Source organism: Myxine glutinosa, chromosome 2, assembly GCF_964187855.1.
Source record: "Myxine glutinosa chromosome 2, kmMyxGlut1.1, whole genome shotgun sequence".
Lineage (NCBI taxonomy): Eukaryota > Metazoa > Chordata > Myxini > Myxiniformes > Myxinidae > Myxine > Myxine glutinosa.
The window spans coordinates 201,884,815-201,891,028 of NC_136262.1; positions in this window are offsets into that span (position 1 = coordinate 201,884,815).

Here is a 6,214-nt window from a genome sequence, read left to right on the forward strand (position 1 = left end):
CATTTCCCATATAACCATCTCTTTCACCATCCCTCTCACCACCAATCCATTTCACCATATAACCATCTCTTTCACCATCCCTCTCACCACCAATCCATTTCACCATATATCCATCTCTTTCACCATCCCTCTCACCACCAATCCATTTCACCATATATCCATCTCTTTCACCATCCCTCTCACCACCAATCCATTTTCACCATATATCCATCTCTTTCACCATCCCTCTCACCACCAATCCATTTCACCATATAACCATCTCTTTCACCATCCCTCTCACCACCATTCCATTTCACCATATATCCATCTCTTTCACCATCCCTCTCACCACCAATCCATTTCACCATATAACCATCTCTTTCACCATCCCTCTCACCACCTATCCATTTCACCATATAACCATCTCTTTCACCATCCCTCTCACCACCAATCCATTTCACCATATATCCATCTCTTTCACCATCCCTCTCACCACCAATCCATTTCACCATATATCCATCTCTTTCACCATCCCTCTCACCACCAATCCATTTCACCATATATCCATCTCTTTCATCCCTCTCACCACCAATCCATTTCACCATATAACCATCTCTTTCACCATCCCTCTCACCACCAATCCATTTCACCATATAACCATCTCTTTCACCATCCCTCTCACCACCAATCCATTTCACCATATAACCATCTCTTTCACCATCCCTCTCACCACCAATCCATTTCACCATATAACCATCTCTTTCACCAACCATCCCTCTCACCACCAATCCATTTCACCATATAACCATCTCTTTCACCATCCCTCTCACCACCAATCCATTTCACCATATAACCATCTCTTTCACCATCCCTCTCACCACCTATCCATTTGACCATATAACCATCTCTTTCACCATCCCTATCATCACCAATCCATTTCACCATATAACCATCGCTTTCACCATCCCTCTCACCACCAATCATTTCACCATATAACCATCTCTTTCACCATCCCTCTCACCATCAATCCATTTCACCTTATAACCATCTCTTTCACCATCCCTCTCACCACAATCCATTTCACCATATAACCATCTCTTTCACCATCCCTCTCACCACCAATCCATTTCACCATATAACCATCTCTTTCACCACCAATCCATTTCACCATATAACCATCTCTTTCACCATCCCTCTCACCACCTATCCATTTCACCATATATCCATCTCTTTCACCATCCCTTTCACCAACTATCCATTTCACCATATAACCATCTCTTTCACCATCCTCTCACCACCTATCCATTTCACCATATAACCATCTCTTTCACCATCCCTCTCACCACCTATCCATTTCACCATATATCCATCTCTTTCACCATCCCTCTCACCACCAATCCATTTCACCATATATCCATCTCTTTCACCATCCCTCTCACCACCTATCCATTTCACCATATAACCATCTCTTTCACCATCCCTCTCACCACCTATCCATTTCACCATATAACCATCTCTTTCACCATCCCTCTCACCACCAATCCATTTTACCATATAACCATCTCTTTCACCATATAACCATCTCTTTCACCATCCCTCTCACCACCTATCCATTTCACCATATATCCATCTCTTTCACCATCCTCTCACCACCTATCCATTTCACCATATAACCATCTCTTTCACCATCCCTCTCACCACCTATCCATTTCACCATATAACCATCTCTTTCACCATCCCTCTCACCACTATCCATTTCACCATATAACCATCTCTTTCACCATCCCTCTCACCACCAATCCATTTCACCATATAACCATCTCTTTCACCATCCCTCTCACCACCAATCCATTTCACCATATATCCATCTCTTTCACCATCCCTCTCACCACGAATCCATTTCACCATATAACCATCTCTTTCACCATCCCTCTCACCACCAATCCATTTCACCATATATCCATCTCTTTCACCATCCCTCTCACCACCATCCATTTCACCATATATCCATCTCTTTCACCATCCTCTCACATCAATCCATTTCACCATATAACCATCTCTTTCACCATCCCTCTCACCACCAATCATTTCACCATATAACATCTCTTTCACCATCCCTCTCACCACAATCCATTTCACCATATATCCATCTCTTTCACCATCCCTCTCACCACCAATCCATTTCACCATATAACCATCTCTTTCACCATCCCTCTCACCACCTATCCATTTTCACCATATAACCATCTCTTTCACCATCCCTCTCACCACCAATCCATTTCACCATATATCCATCTCTTTCACCATCCCTCTCACCACCATCCATTTCACCATATAACCATCTCTTTCACCATCCCTCTCACCACCTATCCATTTCACCATATAACCATCTCTTTCACCATCCCTCTCACCACCAATCCATTTCACCATATAACCATCTCTTTCACCATCCCTCTCACCACCAATCCATTTCACCATATAACCATCTCTTCACCATCCCTCTCACCACCAATCCATTTCAACCATATAACCATCTCTTTCACCAACCATCCTCTCACCACCAATCCATTTCACCATATAACCATCTCTTTCACCATCCCTCTCACCACCAATCCATTTCACCATATAACCATCTCTTTCACGATCCCTCTCACCACCTATCCATTTCACCATATAACCATCTCTTTCACCATCCCTCTCACCACCAATCCATTTCACCATATATCCATCTCTTTCACCATCCCTCTCACCACCAATCCATTTCACCATATAACCATTCTTTCACCATCCCTCTCACCATCAATCCATTTCACCTTATAACCATCTCTTCACCATCCCTCTCACCACCAATCATTTCACCATATAACCATCTCTTTCACCATCCCTCTCACCACCAATCCATTTCACCATATAACCATCTCTTTCACCATCCCTCTCACCACCAATCCATTTCACCATATAACCATCTCTTTCACCATCCCTCTCACCATCAATCCATTTCACCTTATAACCATCTTTCACCATCCCTCTCACCACCAATCCATTTCACATTATAACCATCTCTTTCACCATCCTCTCACCACCAATCCATTTCACCATATATCCATCTCTTTCACCATCCCTCTCACCACCAATCCATTTCACCATATAACCATCTCTTTCACCAACCATCCCTCTCACCACCAATCCATTTCACCTATATAACCATCTTTCACCATCCCTCTCACCACCAATCCATTTCACCTTATAACCATCTCTTTCACCATCCCTCTCACCACCTATCCATTTCACCATATATCCATCTCTTTCACCATCCCTCTCACCACCAATCCATTTCACCATATATCCATCTCTTTCACCATCCCTCTCACCACCTATCCATTTCACCATATAACCATCTCTTTCACCATCCCTCTCACCACGTATCCATTTCACCATATAACCATCTCTTTCACCATCCCTCTCACCACCAATCCATTTCACCATATATCCATCTCTTTCACCATCCCTCTCACCACGTATCCATTTCACCATATAACCATCTCTTTCACCATCCCTCTCACCACGTATCCATTTCACCATATAACCATCTCTTTCACCATCCCTCTCACCACCTATCCATTTCACCATATAACCATCTCTTTCACCATCCCTCTCACCACCAATCCATTTCACCATATAACCATCTCTTTCACCATCCCTCTCACCACCAATCCATTTCACCATATAACCATCTCTTTCACCATCCCTCTCACCACCAATCCATTTCACCATATAACCATCTCTTTCACCAACCATCCCTCTCACCACCAATCCATTTCACCATATAACCATCTCTTTCACCATCCCTCTCACCACCAATCCATTTCACCATATAACCATCTCTTTCACGATCCCTCTCACCACCTATCCATTTCACCATATAACCATCTCTTTCACCATCCCTCTCACCACCAATCCATTTCACCATATAACCATCTCTTTCACCATCCCTCTCACCACCAATCCATTTCACCATATAACCATCTCTTTCACCATCCCTCTCACCATCAATCCATTTCACCTTATAACCATCTCTTTCACCATCCCTCTCACCACCAATCCATTTCACCATATAACCATCTCTTTCACCATCCCTCTCACCACCAATCCATTTCACCATATAACCATCTCTTTCACCATCCCTCTCACCACCAATCCATTTCACCATATAACCATCTCTTTCACCATCCCTCTCACCATCAATCCATTTCACCTTATAACCATCTTTCACCATCCCTCTCACCACCAATCCATTTCACCATATAACCATCTCTTTCACCATCCCTCTCACCACCAATCCATTTCACCATATATCCATCTCTTTCACCATCCCTCTCACCACCAATCCATTTCACCATATAACCATCTCTTTCACCAACCATCCCTCTCACCACCAATCCATTTCACCTTATAACCATCTTTCACCATCCCTCTCACCACCAATCCATTTCACCTTATAACCATCTCTTTCACCATCCCTCTCACCACCTATCCATTTCACCATATATCCATCTCTTTCACCATCCCTCTCACCACCAATCCATTTCACCATATATCCATCTCTTTCACCATCCCTCTCACCACCTATCCATTTCACCATATAACCATCTCTTTCACCATCCCTCTCACCACGTATCCATTTCACCATATAACCATCTCTTTCACCATCCCTCTCACCACCAATCCATTTCACCATATATCCATCTCTTTCACCATCCCTCTCACCACGTATCCATTTCACCATATAACCATCTCTTTCACCATCCCTCTCACCACGTATCCATTTCACCATATAACCATCTCTTTCACCATCCCTCTCACCACCTATCCATTTCACCATATATCCATCTCTTTCACCATTCTCTCACCATCTCACTCACCACGTATCCATATACTTTACCATTTCTCTCAGCCCCTCACCATCTCCCTCACCAATCATTTCACCACCTCACCATTTCCCTGAGTGTGACAGCAGCTCGGCGATGCCGCCACTGTGGGGATTTTCACAGGTTTCGATGAACGAGGACGATGGATCACGGGTTGAATACAGAAGCTTTTATTTCCGGAGCAGACAAGAAACAGGTCGTTTGTTCCTTTTATATCAACACCAAACATTCTAAGCTGCGAAGCTTCAACGGCTCTGAAGACTTTCTTACAGCTCCATTAATAACACTCCATTCATTAAAGCTCCGTGAAACTAGAATAAGACATGAATAACAATGTATCGGATGCGGGTTTGGTTTCACTCGCAGAAAGTAAAAGAATCCGAACGGCGCCATCTTGGTTTATCCTCGTTGACGAACATTGAACAACTTTTTCTCTCTGAGTAACGTCATCCTCACAGATTTACCACGGATATGTTTCAAGGTAAATCACATGACATAGAATGTTTGTTAACAAGAATGGTTACATACCACCATGGGTCCTCTAAATCTCAACCGAAGCGAGTTGAAAACACACCACCTCAGCAGACGTCACACTGAGCGCCAAGTCATCTCACCATCTCTCAATACGTCACGTAATACATCTCAATACGTAATACATCTCAATACGTAACGTAATACATCTCAATACGTAATACATCTCTTTCAACATACCTCTTTCATAAATTTCACCATCTCATCCACCGGACGGGGCGAGCGCCCCGAGCGCCAAATGGATGTGGCGCCAAATGACACACGTTTTCCTGGTCCATTTGGTCGTATATAAATGATAACACAACGGACTCGTGAGAACACGAGATGTATTAACCTTCAGAACCATATTTTACCTTTTAAAGTCCATGCTACGTATTAACGTCGTGTGGACGATGTGGTGTTTACAAACTCTTTCCATCAGGTTTAACATCCTTGTAATTACTAATCACCTCCGCATATTAAACAAGTGAATCCTCTTGGATTGCGCTGAGGTTCGGGCATGGAATTTCGAGCCTCGATCATGGTTCGAGCCTCGATCTTGTATACAAAAATAATAATAAATAATAATAAGAACCTTGGGCCGAATCTCGCGCTTCACCAGTGCGCGTGCGCGAATTTACGTCACGTCGGCAGCGAGAAGGGGTTCCCCAACACGAACCAATCAGGAACTGCCACGCCCACTTATATGATCTCAGAATTCCTGTGACAGGAATTAGCGTTACACTGGCTGGAAGTCATTCGCTAGAGGCGCTTCCTCAGCGCCAATAAATACGCAT